Genomic DNA, 19,944 nt, shown 5'->3' on the forward strand with positions numbered 1-19,944 from the left:
CTGTTAGTCATGTATCTGATATGACTAAGGATCGAGCCTTATTAATGTACGCATTGATGCAGGGAATGAGTGTTAATCCGGGTATTTGGATTAAGGCCAACATCAATTTCATTGAAAAAGGGCACACTACTGGTGGTTTAGCCCATGGATCAGTCATCACAATGTTATGCTGTAAGGCTGGTGTCCCAGAGTTCGTTACTGATATCTATCATTCGCTGCAGCAACCATTATCCATTAATCTGATGAATGACTATCCCGAGCCTTCTTTATATGTGCCACAAGCAAGAAAAAAGGGAAAGCGCCGTATGGAAGCTACTGTGGAGGAGGACGATGAACCAGCTTTAGTGGGTAGCGATAGCAATTCAAGCTTGCAGCAAGTTAATGAGAAGTTGGATTATCTAATCCAACAGAATCAATATGTGGTTCAGCAGCAGCATATGGTGAATCAGTATTTAGGCCAGCGTTATGATTATGAAGTGAGTCATGTGGCTCAACTAAACAATTTGGTGAACCGCTGGTCGCTAGATGATTCAGATCGCACGTATTTTGCTCCACCTCCACCTTATCCACCGTACTCTCCGTTTTACCCTCCGCCTCCACATCCATAGCCTTGTAGTGTAATCGTTAAACCATCATTCGTGTCTGTTGCTGCTTTGTTTTTGCTCATGAAAAGGAAATTGAATTCAACTGTGTGCTTGGTTCAATTGATTTAGCGTTTAATTTAAAGGTTTTGTGGGAAATTTTTAATATGTTTTGAAAATGCAACATTTTGGAGTTTATTATATATGTTGGACTAGGGTTGGTGGTATGACAATTTGAATTCGATAGAACTTGCATTGTTTGGCCTTTGAGGAGAAATCCTTGATGACATGTGTTTAGAAAAGTGATTTAGGCAATTTTATTGGATCGATTGTGCCTTTCAAGCCAACCTTGATTATTATCCTTAGTCACCCTTTTTGAACCTTAAACTTTGTTTTTGTTCTTGATCATACTATTTGAGCCTAAATTTCTTAACTTCTTTATTTTTGTTTTCCTTTCCTTTTGTTATCATAAGCATATAATCTGTGGGAAAGAAGAAGGAAAAAATAGTAAGAAGTTGGTATGATGGGAATACAGTATGATTGTACAAAAAAAAGAAAAAAAAGAGAGAGAGAAGTCTTTGAAAAAAAATATATATATATTATCACTTTGTCACACTCCTTGATCATATATATGTATAGAAAATAATAAGTTTGGGGGAGTGTGATTTGAAAAAAAGTGATAAGTCTAGAAAAAGAAAAGAAGAAAAATAATGAAAAGTGTTGTCATCTCTCTCTCTAATTGTATAAAAGAGTGATTTTTGGTGTGGTAAAGAAAAATTTGGTTGGTTTTAAGGTTTTATGCTTATGGTAACGACTGAGCTTAAATGACAATTTTATCTACCCCTGCCTAAGCCAAGCTATAACCTGTGAAAGTCCTCTTGATTTCAAAACACATGTTATTGACATTAGTGGAGAAGGTCAAGTGATGCAAGCGTATTGAAAATTTGGTTTGTGGAATTGTCTGAAAGGAGTTGAGCATATATGATAGAGTCCAATTGTTGCAGTAATTTTCATGATATATTTGTGATTTCCCTAATTGAACTTTACAAATCGGACTTTAAGGCAATTGAGGTGAAATTCTGGTTATTGTTATTGCAATTGAGAGTTCATGAGTTTTGGCAAAGTAGTATAGATAGTAATGATGGTTTAAGGTGTTCGTTTTGTTAGTTTAACTTAGGATTTACTCGAGGGCGAGTAAAGATTTAGTTTGGGGGAGTTTGATAAACGAGTTTTAGGCTCGTTTATGGTTCTAGTTTTTAGGTTATTTTTCTTTAGTTAGGATTGTTTTATTTCGGATTTATGCTCGTTTGTTCTTGTTTCAGGGTAATTGACGTTAAGTGTTGCAAATATTGAAAAGGAGCGAAAATGGAATGAAATCGAGACGGATTTGTGACTTTTGGGTGTTTCTGTAAGTAGCGCTACAGCGCTACCTTGGGAGCGTCGTAGCGCTAGGAAGAATTCTTGAAGAGCTTCAGCACTGACTATAGCGCTATATGAGTGACTGACGAACAAGTCACTACGAGGCTCGGCACCCACAGTCGTGTGATGAAATAGTCACTTAGGCTCAGCACCCATAGCCATGTGACTAAACAGTCACTGGGGCTCTCTGGCCCTGGCTCCAATCAAATGGGTGACTGCTGGGTAAGTCACTCGGGCTCAACATCCATAGCCATGTGACTAATAGTCACTAGGGCTCTCTGGCCCTGGCTCTAAGTAACTAGCCTTTGGCTAGACAAGTGCTTATAATTTTCATCGAACTTGAGGTCGATCCGACATTAATGCTCATTTGAGTCATTCAATGCAGATGTAGATTAGATCTAATCTTTTATCAACTCTGCGTTCATGACGCTTATGCCATTCTTGACTTTTTAGTCAATACCAGATGACCAGTGCTCAGTACGACTGTGAACTTGACAAGTAGGTCACAACTTCACAGCTAATACTGACACCATTGCCAATTATGACTAGTTAGTCAGTGCCACGCACAAGTAAGCAATGCTACCAGGCATATATCATATGTCAAATATCCAGATGTAGGGCATTCAACATGCTTACTTAACAATTGCTAGCATAATTATGATCATTCACAAACACAGAGACTCAAGCTCTGATCAATCCCATTTTTAATATTCATGGCATGCCTTATCCCCATGTTCCTCGTGCGTCACATACGTCACGTTTAAACACTCGACATGCCCCAATAATAACCATGCATGTCACATATGGGGTGCAGTTTTCTTACCTTTGGTCCAAGCACAGGTTACCAATAAACGAGCCACAAGCATGATCCTGATTCCAAACCCTTAGTGATAACCTAGTCACAACCATAATATAAAACCTCATCAAAATGAGTAAATAAATACTTCCAAACCCAACCCAAGCCTCCAGGACGTCGAATCCCATGCAACCAGGTAGTAGGATCGATCCCAGGCCCATAGAGTTACGTTCCCATGACAAAAACACAATTCTGGGCAACTTTTCCCTTAAGTGTCGTGGCCCTCCATACACCATGCTGCGGCCTACCCCTCTGACAGAGCCTCCTCCTCCTTCAGTAAGCTTGGGTTGCGATGCCATAGAACAAGGCCGCGGTCCAACCTCGAACCAGCTATTTTTCTGTGTTTTTAACATTTTAAAACCTTCCAAAAACCTATCAAAACATCTCCAAACTCAAAAATCAAAGTTCACAAACATCCCCATGATCCAAAACCAACAAAACCCAAGTCTCAAATCAATCAAAAACTCATCAAAACACAAAGTCCAATTCAAGCTCAAAAACTTTAAAAACTTAGAACTTAAAACTTGAATTACCTCTGATTGAGTTGTTTCCCAACTAAATCCTCTGGCTAATAAGCTTCTAATCTTTCCTAGAATTGTTATGCCTCGATCCTCGCTTTAATCCGAGTCCTAGAACTCAAGTTTCCTTCGAAAATGCGATCGGGAGACAAAAATGGAACTTTGAAGGAGAGAGAACGTTCTGAATGTTCTTTTTATTTCTTAACAGGTTACTTCAAGCTTAAGTAGCCTCAAACAAATCCTAACGCTCGGGGTCCCAAAAACGTCCCTGGGGGCAAAATAGTCAAAACCTTTAGAATTTCCCCCTGATCTTACTAACTCCCAATTTATCATCAAATACTTACTCCCATTATCCAATATCCCGGTAATGCACTAAATACCCCTTGACTCACTCCGAATCAAGAACAAATCTCGTTGTGACTTTCCCACTAGCTTACCTCCTAGGATCGTCTCGTGCTGAGTAACCCTGGTATAACCAAATAATAATAAAGCACCACACACATATCACATATATGCCAAATATGCCCGAAATGGCCAAAATATGAAAATCACCCAATTAATCAGGAATGGGTTCATATGCATATTTAATACACCTAAACGTGCATATTATCATTTAATCACATAATAAATCAAGTATGGCCCTCCCGACCTCCTAATCAAGGTCCTAAACCTTATTAGGAAATTTGGGGCATTACAACAATCACTTCCAGATCTTCCACCAGATCCAACTGCCTAAGTCTAAAGGTGGAAAAGATTCCATGGTGGCTGAAAGATGGTCGAGGTAGATAAAGAAGAGTTTAAACATTATGGGAACACCTAAAGAGTATCATGTTAATTTTAATGTGTCCAAGTTGGAAAGGAGCGCACCAGATCGCTAGGAAGCCTTAAGTAGAATGAGAGGAGCTGATGGGATGACTTGAGGAAATTTTGAGATGGATTTTCGAAGAACAATATTTTAACCCATCTCATCGAAGGACCTTAATTGGGTCATTTGACAACTTAAGACATGGAGATATGACAGTATCTGAATTCTACATGAAGTTTGTAGAGTTATCATCCTATGGTTATGTCGATACGGTCGATCAACCTCTTTTGATTGAATGTGTGACAGTAGCCTTATAGACTGAGGTTCATCAAGAAGGAATTGAAAGAAAGAATCCAGCCTAAGAAAGAAGAAATGATAGGAAAATGAACAAGAAGAACCAAGGGCGATGGATATCCCAATGACAACAACTTAGTGGGGGTAGCAACAATAGCGGATCTTCAGGAAAGAATTGAATTAGGCCGTATGGGTGTTTCAATTGTTGCCAACAGGGTCATAAAAAGAAAGATTGCCCACAACGACAACAGAGGTTCTAACCATCAGATGGAGGACCATAGGGAGTTATGTTAGGTCTACTCATTTCACAAGAAAACCTAAGAGTAACCAGCCTCAAACTTCATCTTATGGTTTCACACCCGCACCAGGGAAAAAAAATCCCAATATCAACATCAGTTCAAGCCCGAAGGTTTTGGATTCAACCAGGGGCACTCACAGAGTTTCCAAACTCCTATTTCTGCCAGGAGTCAGAGAGGGTTCAATCATAGAGGAGGCTCTAGTGCAAGGACAAGCCATCCTGGTCAAGGAAAAAGGAAAGCAAAGGAAAAAGCCTATAGTCAAGCCTATGCTCTTGGTGGTGATGATGTGCAAGGAGGAACATGAAAAGGAGTTGCAGATTGTATGGTTCTTATCTCACACTCTTGGGCTCATGTATTATTTGATATTGGTGCATCCCATTCTTTTATATCATTAATGTTTGCTAGCATGTTGGGCTTGTGTTGGGAAACTTTTAGTCCTACATTGCAGTTGAGTGTACCTATGGGAGGGCATGGTGAAGTATCAACCATCTGAAAATCGGCTTGTATTTTGTTTGAAGGAAATAAGTTATTAGGAAACCTGATGGTGTTACCTATGGGGAAATTTGATGTGATTCTTGGCATGGATTTGTTGTCTAAGTACCAAGCCATTGTTGATTGCTCATGCAAAAGAGTGACTCTTTTAACTACAAGTGGAGATTTCATTGTATATCGAGCCAACATGAATGCAGTAAGGTAGAATCTTATTCTTAAGGCATGTTTAGGTGGGAAAATAAACTTAGAGTGTTACGGGAGTCTATTTACAATTGAGGATGAGTCTAGGCCTCTAGACAAGTTTTCTTTGATGTCAGATGTGTTTACAGATGTGTTTCCTGAGGATTTGTAAGGACTACCACCTAATAGAGAGATCGAGTTTTGCATTGATTTGATTCCCGGGACTCAACTAGTTTCTACTACACCTTATCGCATGGCACCTACAGAGTTAGTTGAATTGAAAAATCAATTAGGTGAGCTAATGGAAAAGGGTTACATTAGGAACAGTACTCCTCCATGGGGAGCTCCAGTTTGTTGGCCAAGAAAGCTGATGGATCCTTGCGACTGTGCATCGATTATCGAAAAATGAATCAGATGACAATTAAGAACAAGTATCCTTTACCAAGGATAGATGAGTTGTTTGATCAGCTCGGAGGTTCAAAGTGTTTTTCCAAGATTGATTTTAGGCCAGGCTATCATCAATTGAGGATTAAGGAAGAGGATATTCCTAAAACTGCTTTCAGAACATGATATGGAAACTTTGCATTTTTTGTGAGGCCATTTGGATTGACGAATGCACCTACAGCATTTATGGACCTTATGAATAGAATCTTTAGACCATATTTGGATAAGTTTGTGGTTGTTTTTATTGATGACATTTTGGTGTATTCCAAGACACCTGAGTACCATACAGAACATTTAACAATTATGTTGCAAACTTTGAGGGACCATCAATTATATGCTAAGAATAAAAAATGTGACTTCTGGATGACTAAGGTCAAATTCTTAGGGCATGTAATATCTCAAGAAGGCATTACTGTGGATTCTTGCGAAGATATATTCTATCTTACAATGGGAAAGACCAAAGAACGTCACTGAGATTCGAAGTTTTCTTGGGTTAACAGGTTACTATCGTCGCTTTGTGGATAATTTTTCTTGAATTGCTATGCCTTTGATCAAGCTAACAAGAAAGGATTTAAAGTTCGTGTGGGATGACAGTTGCGAAGAAGCTTTCAGAGAACTTAAGCCAAGATTGACTACGGTGACTATTCTCGCTGTGCCTAATAGTGATGAACCGTATGTGGTATTCATTGATGCTTCTAGTACTGGTTTAGGTGGAGTTCCCATGCAAAATGGCAAGGTTGTTGCCTTTGCTTCACACCAATTGAAGCCACATGAGAACAACTACCCTACACAAGACATGGAACATGCAACAGTGATTTTTGCCTTAAAATTTTGGAGATGTGACTTATATGGGGCAAAGTTTGAATTATATTATGATCATAAGAGTTTAAAGTATCTCTTTACTCAAAGAGACTTGAATCTGAGGCAAAGAAGATGGGTCGAGTACATGGAAGATTATGATTTCACTTTGCAATATCATCCTGGAAAAGCAAATGTGGTCGCTGATGCATTAAGTAGAAATGCACTTTGGTTAGTTTGGCTCTTGAGGATTGGAAAAGAATGATCACGGTGGGTGATTATGAATTAGAGTACTATGAAGGAAAAGATATTGTTTGTGTTTCAAACGAAATGGTTACACTAGTGCTACTTCAGCAAGTTAAGCAATGTCAGTGGCAAGATGAGAAATTAAGACTTATCTGGAATCGAATCCGAAACGGTGAGCAGTTAGATGGATGGACAGTATATGCTGAAGGACTTGTATACAATAAGGGAAGATTGGTCGTTGCAAATATCCTTAATGTTAGAGTCTGTTATGATCGAGGCTCATAGGTCTAAATTTGTTGTACATCCTGGAAGCACAAAGATGTACCAAGACTTTAAAAGACAATACTGGTGAGAAGGTATGAAGAAAGATATGGCCAACTTTGTAGCTAAGTGTATGGATTGTCAGCAGGTTAAAGTTGAGCACCAGAGACCTTCAAGGTTGCTTCAACCTTTACCTATACCAAAATGGAAGTGGGACAAGATCACGATGGACTTTGTGATGGGATTACCATTACTAAACATTAAAGCAGGACAGTGTCTGGCTGATTGTCGATCATTTGACCAAATCTGCTCATTTCATTCCAATTAGGAAGGGTTATAAGGTTTCTAGACTAGCTCGACTTCTTGTGGATAATATACTTCGACTGCATGGGTTGCCTTCTAGCATTGTCTCTGATAGAGATCCTCGATTTACATCAAGGTTTTGGCAAGCATTGTAAAAATATTTAGGAACTAAACTTAACTTGAGCATCGCTCACCACCCTCAGACAGATGGACAATCTGAGAAGATTATCCAAACTTTGGAGGACATGCTTCGTTCTTGTATTTTGGATTTTGGGGGTAGCTGGGGAGAACACTTGTCATTGGTGGAATTCACTTATAATAATAGCTACCAGGCCAGTATAGGCATGGCTCCTTATGAGGCCTTATATGGGAGACCATGCATATCACCCTTGTGTTGGGCAGAACCAGATGAGCATGTCACAATTGGACCTCAAATTATCGCTAGTACCACTGAGAAGTTCAAAGATATCCAAGAGAGACTTAAGGTTGTTCAAAATCGTCAGAAGAGCTATGTCGATCTCCACCGACGAGAAGTTGAGTTTGAGGTGGGTGACTATATCTTCTTTAAAGTTACTCCTATGTGTGGTGTGATACGATTTGGAGTGAAGGGGAAGCTAGCCCCGAGGTATATTGGACCTTTCGAGGTTATCGAGAGGGTTGGGGGAGGTCGCTTATTGATTAAACTTACCAGCACAGTTAGGGCATGTTCACAATGTGTTCCATGTGTCGACGTTGAGGAAGTATACTTCAGACCCATCGCACATCATTGCGTAAGAGGCTATCCCTCTTCACGAGGACGTGACATATGAAGAACAACCTATCAGAATCCTGGCCAGAGAGTTAAAGGTGCTAAGGAACAGGGAGATTCCGGTAGTCAAGGTCTTATGGCGGAACCATGGAGAATACGAGGCTACTTGGGAGTCAGAGTTGGAGATGTAAGAGAAGTATCCTCATTTGTTTACTTTTCCGCTTGAGGTTGTACTTTGAAAATTTCGGGACAAAATTTCTTCAAAGATGGAGGAATGTAAAACCTGAGACTTTTTAGGTTGAAAAAGTCTAAAAGGGAAAAAAATTATATAAGTGGTGGGACCCACTTATTTTAAAAAAAAATTATATTCATATTTTTTTACTTTTTCTTCTCCCTCCCCGACCCGTATTTCTTCTTCATCATCATCATCATCTTCTTCTTCTTCTTCTTCTTCTTCTTCTTCTTTTTATTTTATTTTCTTTCCTTGCTTTTCTCTCTACAACAACCAACGGCAAGTCACCAGGCAGCCATTGCCGAAGCTGAACCGTTAGTGGTTGGTAACGAACTCATCCCTAAAGTTTGGTGGCCAACGGAGTGGAGATACGCCTAGAAGAAAACTTCGAAGTTTCGCCGTTAAACTTTGAACACATTTTCTGGCTAGCTCCGGACACCACTCAGTGAATGGTCGGTACCATTGGAACCAGCATGAAGAGAGGAACGTCGCCCACTAAGTCATTTCGGTTAACTCACCATTTTTTTCCAGTGAGATTTTGGGTTTCTTCACCCCTTTGGAAGCATTTTTCGGCGACACCGGAGGTCATTTGAGTGAAGGAGCTTTACTTTCATGATGTACTCATTGAGAGGATCGTTTTGATATATGCCATGCATATATTCGTTGATGTTTCTGGTACACCGCTCATTGCCGCCACCAACCGCTATTATGCACCGCTTGGGTGAGGTTCCAGAACTTGAAATTTTAAATATGGTCATATTATCTGTCATTAGACACAATTTGGAGTAAGGAATGCAATGATGATAATCGTTTGCTCATTTGGTGAACGTAGGCAAAACGTGATATTAAAATCGGACAAAATCACTCTAGGATCATCATTAAGCTTAGGAGCGTCGCTTTGGGCTTGGATTGAAAATTCTGAGGTAGGGACCCAACTTGACTATTGAACTTATTTTACTCGTATTGAATGGCATTAAACATATTCCAATTTGGACATTTATAAACTGTTTGAAAAATTGAAAACTTAATATGCATGTTTTCTGTTATGTTCTGAGGACACTAAGTGCCAAATATATTTTTGTTCACTTATTTATGCAGGTTATGATTTTTGGGTTTTATTCAAATGTAGTTGTTATGCTGCCCAATTTTCTAAAATATAAAGGGAATATGTTTCTTTCTTTTCATGTGTACCAGCATTTGGTCATACCGATGAGAGCCATAGTGATCATGATTTGTGCATGTTGTTATTTCACGACCTAGTCTCTGCGTCATCATAGGTAGATCAGGTGTCCACTCACCTGTAGGTGTAAAGACCTAGCACCTGTACATAGGAAGTGTTATGAGCCTCCCCCTTGTGGTGGTTATTAGGTCTGGCTACCCGGTTTAGGATGTCAGTTTTTCTATGGTGGGTAACGGGAACTAGGGATCTAGTGGACGGTGTGATGTGCACTTGTAGCTATGCTCTTATGATTATTTGTGGTTCATCTCTATTTTAGTTTATACATGATAATATATGCTTTGTTTTTAAAGCTAACCATGCAAGGGTTTTATTTAACTTTTTGGGTCCTATGATATTAGTTGTTTTCCTGGTGGGCTTTATAAGCTCACCCCATATATCTCTCCCATTCAAGGATCCTAATGACGCGATTGTGGATAAGGTGAATTATTGTTTAAGCTAATGTGTTTAGTGCCATGGTCCTATCTTTTGGACGTTATATATGTATTCAATTTGCAACCTAGTGGTTTGTGTATCTAAAGTAGCTATGTAATAGTTAGGAATGAGGAATGGTGGATGCTAAGTATTATTTTGGGTGTTTTATGACTTATTGAATTTAACTGTTTGGTGACTACATAATTGTGGGGATATTATTGTTCTATACATAATGATAAATGATTATGCTTTTATCACAAATGTTGACGCAGTTCTTCGCCAACAGGTAATTAAGAAAATAAGAGAAAGGGATTAGTGCTTAACGATGAACCGAAATAGATGAATGATCTTTGTAAATGGACTGGTGACACAATCACGCTTTTTAGGTGGTTCAAAGGTTAAAATCCTTCTACTCCACCAGCCAATATTATTGCTATATGCTTGGTATTATTTTACAGGGTATTTCCTTACACAATAGAATCCAACCCTTTGCAACTCCCAGGGTCTCCATATTTATAGGAGAGGGCACCTGTGAGTTGGTAAGAAGGTCATCCCATGACCTTCTTACCTATCATGTCACTTCTGCGACATTCATGATTAATTCCTAAAACCTGACACATGAAGTGTGGTCTAATCAATAGGTAAGGGGGGGATAATGGGCCGCACAGCCCAACCCAGTCGTGGGTGTCTGAATACGCACGTTCATGTTGCGTGTCCGAGAAGTCAGGGATATATCAGACACGTGATGTCTGATATATGCACGTTTACCTTGCATGGTTGACTTTATAAAAAGTCAAAGCCTCCAACTCTAGCCCGTACTACGAGCTGGATGCTTCCCTCGACTTGTGGCCTTCAGATTTCCAGACTCAGTCCTTAAGTAATCCTGGTGAACCTTTGGATACCCCGAGCTAACGAGGTAGAACCTGACGACAACAGCTCCGGTCATGGGGGATCCACGTGGCTGATATAATTTAGGCCGTATCTCAGCTCGCTAATAGCCCGTTGGAAAATTAGGGCGTACATTTTCCCCCCAAGCCCCTGCTCGTGGTACACGACGTCGGGTAGGGCCACAGTAGGGGCTTTTAGGCTTCCCCCATGAACTCTTCATATTCCACATTTTATGCAGGCGTCGAATACGTGGAACATCGTGGTTGGTGACGGTACGTCTTCCGAGAACCGCATTAAATGGCCTAGCCTACACTCAGCCGTCGCTTCGCCTTTCGAGTGGAGAGACTTGGATCCCACATCAGAGAAATCCAGCGGCCCTCCTCACGTGGCCTTTCACGTATATAAAAAGGGTATCCACCTTACGCATGGGCCACCCGGTCATTTGAAATTTTTCAGAATTTTCCTTCTTCTTTCTTCTTAATCTCCAAAAGAAAAACCCTCTTCTCTCCGGCTGCCATTCCCAGCACTCAAGAAGTTCAGGTGCAAGGGCTCCCTTGAAGCTTTGGAATCAACTACTACGACGAAGCCCCAACCCAGACGATCCCTTCATCCTCTTCTCAACCAGAATACTCCGTAAGTCCCCTGACTGTGCATGTTTTGAAATTATTTTTCACTGTAGCCTAGGTAAATATTTACTGTAGCTGCATGCAAGGTTTCGTTGATTTTTTGTGGGTATGAAGGGAGAAAGCCTTTTAGGTTAGGGTATCGCTTGTAGTATAAAACTATTTAGGGACACGGTTTACAGGATGCATTTTTTGGGGAAATTTTCTGGGTAGGATTTTCGGTATGGTTGTTTAAAATATCCATTACTCTTGGGTGCCAAACCGGGTAGCTTAAGGGACACGCCTCACAGACGGTTTTGCATCTCTTGCCTACTGAAACTTTCCCTCCAAGGCAAATTTTCACCCTGACCCTCCTAACACACGAATCCTGAGCAATCGAGGATCTGTTGGGAGCATAGGCGCGTGTTCATAGAACCGCGTGGTCTCACTCTCCACGAGCCGAGATTACGTCAGCTCGTGCAAAGGAAACTCTTTTTTTATTCTCCCTTATTCCTAGGTCGCCTTTTCTGAAAATTTCTTCTTTTGTTCGCTAGGCGACCAAATGGGACCCAAGAAGAGCGCTTCTAAGAGGATCGCAGGCAGCTCGTCTTCCCAACAATCCAAGGGAAAAGAGGTGATGACGGACTCCCTAATTCTTGTCTTCGGGCCAGCCGTGGAGCGGGAGCCCGAGGTGGCACCCGACGCTTTCTTCGAGGCCGAGAGGATCATCTCGAAGATCACCGACCAGGAGAAAGTGAATAGGATATTCCTTTCCCACAACATCGAACTAGGGCGGGGCGCCCTGATCGCCCGACCTCCACTAGAAGGTGAGAGGAGCTGCGCGCCGCTTGACAAGGTGTTCGCGGCCTGGAGTGACGAACACTTCAAAGCCGGGGCTTTCCTCCCACTGGATCAGTTGTTCACCGACTTCCTCAACTATATGAGGTTGGCCCCTTTCCAGCTCCCCCCAACTCCTATCGTTTGTTGGCGGGGCTGAGATATCTGTTCTTGAAGCAGGAGTGGGAGGTCCCCACTCCGGCAGATATCCTATACTTTTTCTGCCTCAAGGCTAGCCCGGAGTAGCGGGGGTGAGGCGACGGGTTCTACTATTTGACCCGGTTTCCAAATACGGCTGCGGTCATCGAGCTGCCCAGCCAACCCAACGACTTCAAAGACCAGTTCTTCATGTCCAAGGGTTTTCGCAACTGCGACCTGCACTACTTCAACCGTCCTCGTAAGTACCTATCATCCTTAGCTCTTAAGTTAAGTATCGGTTAGCTCCCCCCTGTATCCATTTCTGACTTAGAATAATTCTGCAGCTATCTTTGCGAGGACAGAAAAGTCTGTGATCTTCGGGAGCCAGTATGAGACACTGGCGGGCTTGCCCCCCAGTGAAAAGGACTATCGCCAGCTTGTGACAGACGAGACAATGCTGGCCTGCAAGCTGATCTCCCCAGGCCAGACTTTGAATCTGAGGAGACCCCGGGTGCCTTCCCCAGCTCGCGAGATGAGGGTCATCCCCGAGGAGGAGGAGGTCGCGGGGGATGAGGATGTGGAGGAGGATGAGGTGCCACTCGTGAGGAGGAAGCGGGCGCTGGAGGTCGCCCAAAGGACGGGCGAGGAGAGGATCCAGTCCGGAGCAGCTGCAGGTCCCTCCGGCCAAGGTAACCCATATCTGTTTAGGAACTTAGATAGGGCCACTGCAGACCCCCGACTAGCTAGGTTCAATCCCAAACAGCTCGTCCAACGCCATCGAAGTGACCCAGACCTTGATGTAACCTTGCTCCATTGTGTCGACCGGCTCATGTTGGATTACGAAAGTAGCCGCCCTAGGGGTACCATAGTTGTAGACAACACCCTAGCTTTTAGGTCGGTCCTATTCAAGGAGTATGGGACCAACCTTCGGTCATGGCCATCACTCCGGGAGGGTGTCATAGCTCCGGGTCTTAGGCAATATGTAGAAGATTCTAGTCCTGAGCCAAATTCTGACCCAGAGCCCGAGCCAGCTCGCGTAATCATTAACTTAGATTCCCCAGCAGAAGCTCCGGGGTCGATGGTCGTGACCATAGACTCCTCTCCTAGCTCGGGGGGTAGGATCCCTTACTATATGTGTCTTTTGGATTTTGTCCTCCTTATCTTTGTTGTTTTTGCATAAATGCTAACTTGCGTACTAACAATATCTTTGTTTCGACAGAAGAGATGTCTTAGCTTGGCAACCTGCGAGCTAAGTTCACTGGAAGGAACTCCTCCGCTGGCGCTTCCGGGCCCATGGTGAAGAAGCTCCGAATGACCAAGAAGGCCATCGGGACAACATCCAAATCCCCCGCCAAGGGGAAGGATCAGAGCCCCGCTGCCCAGGCCAATGTACCTCCGCCTCCGCCAGTGGAGAAGATGCCCCCGCCCCCTCCACGAGCTCAGTCCCCTGCTCGGGACATAGAGGCGGAGGCCAGGACTACGATGGCCGTAGTCCCGGAGGTGCGCATCCCCGTGGACCCCCGGGCCCTGGAGAAGATTCCTGACGTTTTCCGGGGGACGGTGTATGAGACGGCGAGCTACGCCGTCGACCACTTCTACCGCTTCACTGAGAGAGAGCTGCGGGCCATCGAAACAAGGAGCTCGAATGGTGTGATGGAATCTTCATTGGGCATGGCCCTAACGGTAAGCTGACTTTACCCTTTTATGATTTTTGACTATCATGCCTTGCCCTATTTTTCCTCTCTCCTCTTTTTTTTTAAGGCAGTAGTTTCTCTGTTTTTGTAGAGTGTCTTGGCCCTTCACCGGAGCATAGCCAGGTCCAGAGCCCAGCTCGAGGATATGAGGGGTGAGCATCAGACAGTTCTGGCCGCCCATCAAACTGTCCTGGCTGCCTTGCAGACGGCCCAACAGAAGGAAAAAGAAGCCATGGATGCCCTGGCAGCTGCGCGGGCTGAGTTAGAGGTAGCTCGCCCTAAACTTCAAGAGACCGAGGCCGTCCTTGCCGCCGCGTTGGCTGAGCTAAATTCGGCGAAGATTAGGGCCGAGGATGCTAAGGTCGCCCTGGAAACAGAGAAAGCAGCTTCCAGCTCCGCCATAGAGGACATGCTCTATCATTGCTGGGTCTTCAACTCAGACGGTGACTTCTCTTTCTTAGGAGAGAATTGGGAGGTCCTTCGGGAAGGATTCAAAGCCCGCCTCCAGCGAGAGGCACCTTCTGAGACCGGGGAGGCATCCGTGGTTGCCGGGCAAGAGGGCGAGACAGCGACCTCCACGGGGCAGCCTGGTGGAGCCTAGGGCCTTTCTTTTTCGCGCCCAGTCCTTTATTATTATTATTATTATTATTATTATTATTATTATTATTATTATTATTATTATTTTGTGTAACTTTGCCTGAGGTTTTTCACCTCAAGACACTTAATCTTTATCAATTTTATTTTTGATTGGTTTACTTCCTTTTGCTTCTACGTATTTATGTTACTGCTTTGAAAAACTTAGTTCGCGTTAATTTTTATCAATATCTCATGCTCTTTGAGAAAAACAACGATCAATCGATTTAAATTAACTTCTAAGTTTTATGACCTGGTTATGTCCAGGAACTTAGTTTGAAAACTTAGTTCGCGTTAACTTTTATCAATATCTCGTGCTCTTTAAGAAGAACAACGATCAATCAATTTAAATTAACTTCTAAGTTTTATGACCTGGTTATGTCCAGGAACTTAGTTTGAAAACTTAGTTCGCGTTAACTTTTATCAATATCTTGTGCTCTTTAAGAAGAACAACGATCAATCGATTTAAATTAACTTCTAAGTCTTTAAGGCGACCTGGTTATATCCAGGCACCATATGCCCCCCAAGTAACTAGGAAAGGGTCTTTCGTGGTTGCTTTAGATTACACTTGCAAATATATTCACTCATGAACGAAAATTTAATTCTCATTGCTCAATACGTAAAAAATGGCTCTTAGGACTTACAAGGGTGTCATTGATAATATCTCTTCAAATGGATGGTGTTCCAAGTTCGTGGGACTGCCCCTCCATCGAGCCGACCTCCGCCCTGACTTCTTCTATACTTGGTTTCTCCAAGAATTCTACTGGCACTAACCCCAAAGCCTCCGTCTCCCCGGAGGTGGTGAGCTTGGCAAGAGCGTCTACGTTAGCGTTCTGCTCCTGAGGTATCTGCTCGATTGAGCCTCGCCCAAACGCGGACAGCTCAACTTTTACCTTTGCCAGGTAGGCAGCCATCTTGGGTCCTCGTGCTTGATATTCTCCCAGAACCTGGTTTACCACGAGCTGGGAGTCACTGAAGCACTAGACGGAGCTCACCTTCAGCTCATGGGCTATTCTTAGCCCGGCCAGCAAAGCTTCGTATTCGGCCTCGTTGTTGGAGGCCTTGAATCTGAATCTCAGCGCCGAGTGGAATCTATGTCCCTCAGGGGATATTAGAATGATTCCAGCCCCGGAGCCGTTCTCATTGGATGAGCCATCCACGAAGATCTTCCACGACGTTTGGGCCGAGGTGACCTGGTGTGAGTCTTCTACAGGATCCTCCCGGAATCCTGTGCACTCTGCCACAAAATCGGCCAGGGCCTAACCTTTTATAGCAGTTCATGGGGTATATAAAATCTCGAATTGACTAAGCTCAATAGCCCACTTTAACAAGCGTCCTGATGCTTCATGTTTTTGAAAAACCTGCCTTAAAGGGTGATCGGTCATGACGTGCACTGAGTGGGACTGGAAGTATGACCTGAGCTTTCGGGAGGCCGTGATAAGGCAGAACGCCAATTTTTCCATCAACGGGTATCGGGATTCAGCTCCGAGGAGTCTTTTACTGATGTAATAGACAGGTTTCTGAATCCAGTCTTCTTCTCGGACCAATACGGCACTAGCTGCATCCTCTGTCACAGCTAGGTAGAGAAAAAGGAGCTCTTCTGCCTTTGGTTTGGACAATACGGGTGGTTCGGCCAGATGTGCCTTTAGGGCGAGGAAAGCACTTTCACACTCTTCTGTCCATTCAAATTTCTTATTTCCTCGGAGCAGGTTGTAGAATGGCAGGCACTTGTCGGTGGATTTTGAAATAAACCGATTGAGGGCTGCCACCCTTCCTGTCAGGCCTTGGACGTCTTTGCGCGACCTGGGTGAGGGAAGCTCGAGTAATGACCTGATCTTGCCGGGGTTTGCCTCGATTCCTCGGGTATTGACGATGAAACACAGGAATTTTCCAGATGCGACTCCAAAAGTGCACTTCTGTGGATTAAGCCTCATGCCATACTCCTGTAGTATCTTGAAGCATTCTTCTAGGTCTGAAACATGGTTATCGGCAGTCTTTGACTTAACCAGCATGTCATCAACGTACACTTCCATGTTCTTCCCGATCTGGTTGGCGAACATTCTATTTACTAACCTCTGGTACGTAGCACCGGCGTTCTTCAGCCCGAATGGCATGACCTTGTAACAATAGACGTTAGTCGGGGTCATGAAGCTGGTGTGCTCCTGGTCCGCCGGATTCATGGCGATCTGATTGTAGCCTGAGTACGTGTCCATAAAGGACATGAGCTCATGTCCCGCTGTAGCATCCACGAATTGGTCAATCCTTGGCAAGGGAAAAAAATCTTTGGGGCAGGCTTTATTCAGGTCGGAGAAGTCGATGCAGGTCTTCCATTTCCCGTTGGGCTTCGGGACCAACACGGGGTTGGTGACCCAAATCGGAAACTTGGCTTCATGGATAAAGCCGTATTTCTTGAGTCGGGCTACTTCTTCCTCTAGGGCTTCAGCCCGGGTTATTCCCAGGCACCTCTGCTTCTGGGACTACGCAGGAACGCTCTTGTCCAGATGAAGGGTGTGCATGATGACATTTGGACTGATTCCCACTATGTCCTCGTGTGACCACGCAAACACATCCAGGTTACCCTGCAGAAATTTGATCAGCTCCGCTTTCCTCTTGTTACAGAGGCTTTTCCCAAGCTTGACCATCCGTGAAAGGTTTTGTGGATCGATGTTTACTTCCTCGAGCTCTTCAATAGCCTGGAGCTCGGACTTATCCTCGCCTATTCGGGGGTCAATATCCTCACTTAAGACGATATTTTCCCCTTCGGTGCTCTGAGGTTTTTCAATCTCAGGATTAGTTGAAGGCTCTTGAGATTCCTCTCCTCCACCTTGGATGGCCATTGCTAGCTGCCCGGGTTTCAATTTTCCCTTCATGGAAATGCTGTAGCATTCCCTGGCAGCAAGCTGATCACCACGGACCGTGCATATCCCCGTGGAAGAAGGGAATTTCAGTGCGAGGTGGCGAACGGAGGTGATGGCCTCAAAAGCTATGAGTGTGGGTCGGCCCAAAATAGCATTGTACGCAGTGGGGCAGTCGATGACCACGAACTCGAGGAGTTTGGAGACTGTTTGAGGCCTTTCTCCTAAGGTGATTACCAGCTCGATAGTCCCTATAGCCGCTGATCCTTCTCCCGAAAAACCATACAGCATCATGGAGGTCGCCTTCAGCTCGGCGATAGTCAAACCCATCTTCTCCAACGTGGACCGGAATAGATGGTTTACCGAGCTCCCATTATCGATCAGCACCCTCCTAACCCTCCGATTAGCGATCTGCACTGCTATGACCAGAGGGTCGTTATGAGGGAACTGGAAATGTCCAACATCTTTTTCTGTGAAAATGATTGGTTGCTTCTCCAATCGCTGTTGTTTTGGCAAACGCTGCTCTGGGACGAACTCTACCTCGTTATGCGCCTTGAGTTCGTTTACGTACCTCTTTTGGGCACCCCTGCTCGTGCCGGCTAAATGCGGACCTCCCGAGATTGTGGATATCTCTCCTCCTATCACTGGAGGAGGGACATCTTGATCCACCCGAGACCCGGGCTGGCTGATTCGGGCTTCCGGAGCAGGACGGCTTGCTGGAACCCTATTCCGCGCGTACTGAGCCAAGGGGCCAGCTCTGATGAGAGTTTCGATCTCATCCTTCAAATGCCTACAATCATCAGGGTTGTGGCCAACGTCGTTGTGAAAACGGCAAAACTTGGAGGTGTCTCTCTTCCTCTTCTGGTGCTTTAACGGCTCCGGCTTCTTCCATGGGAGGCTAGCAGAATTTTCCAGGAAGATGTTCTCCCTAGAGTGGGTGAGCTCTGTATAAGTCGTGTAGACCGACTTAAATTTGTCTACGGACTTATTCTTCTTTGGGCCGTGCTGGTTGCCCTCCCCGTTCCCCTTTCTTTTGCCTCCGCCGAACTAGTTATTCTGTGTAACGTTCTGGGTCATAGTCACGACCTCCGTTCCCACTCCAGCGGGCTATTCAGGGACCTGGCTGGTTCCTGCAGCTGAGGCTTGGGCTTCCTCCAAGTTGATCCATCCTTGGGCCCTATTCAGGAATTCATTTACTGAGCTGACTCCTTTCCTTTGTATTTTGTTCCAGAGTCCCCCTCCAACGAGGATTCCAGTCCTCATAGCCATGAGCTTGGAGCTGTCATCTGCATCTCTGGCCCGAGCAACGACGTTCGCAAACTTGCTCAGGTAAGCCTTCAGAGGCTCATCGGGTTGTTGCCTCACGTTAGCCAGAGAGTCGGCCTTGACGCAGGTAGCCTGGGAGGCTCGGAATGCCCTCTTGAAGTCTGCAGAGAAAGTTTTCCAGGAGCTGATTGATTGTTTCTTGCTTTATTTGAACCACTGCCTGGCTGGTCCAGTCAGTGTGGAAGGAAATATCAGACACCTCAGCTCAGGGCCAATGTTGTGGGCCATCATCAGGGTGTTGAACATCCCCAGATGATCCGACGGGTCTCCATCTCCGTTGAATTTGGACAGGTGCGGCATACGGAAACCGGGTGGGTAAGCCGTTGCTGCTATGCTGGGGGCGAAGAGTTCAAGCTCGTCCCCCGAATCATATTCTTCTTTCTCTTTCTCCGATAGGAGATTCCTCATTAGCTCCTCCATCTGAGCCAGGCGCTCAAGGGTTTTGTCCTGATTTCCTTGGTTATTCCGGGGCTGCTCAACAGCTCCGGATCCATTGTGTACGTTTGGTGGGTTATTTCCCCTCCTATCTTGAGATAGGTTATTTGGGGTGTTCCCGCCGTTACGCACCTCGAACAGGTCTCCCCCTGAGCGAGCATGGCTGCCACCTTCTACTGGCTCCCCTCTATGAGAGTTAAGGCGATCTCAAAGGTTGCCCCTCTGGGTGGCTTGAGGACTTTGCGCGAGCTTAAGCATTGACGCAGGTCTCCACCAGAAAGGTCGCTCTGGTGACTGCCGGTCCAGTAGCTCCCGTTAGAAAAGCTCGGAGTCCGCCTCTGGGGTTTAGGATCCGGGCTCCCTCTAGGCGCCTTGCTACGTCGGGAAGGTCCTGAGGACGGCGGGTTTC

The sequence above is a fragment of the Humulus lupulus genome, chromosome 5 (genome assembly GCF_963169125.1).
Source record: "Humulus lupulus chromosome 5, drHumLupu1.1, whole genome shotgun sequence".
Taxonomy (NCBI): Eukaryota; Viridiplantae; Streptophyta; class Magnoliopsida; order Rosales; family Cannabaceae; genus Humulus; species Humulus lupulus.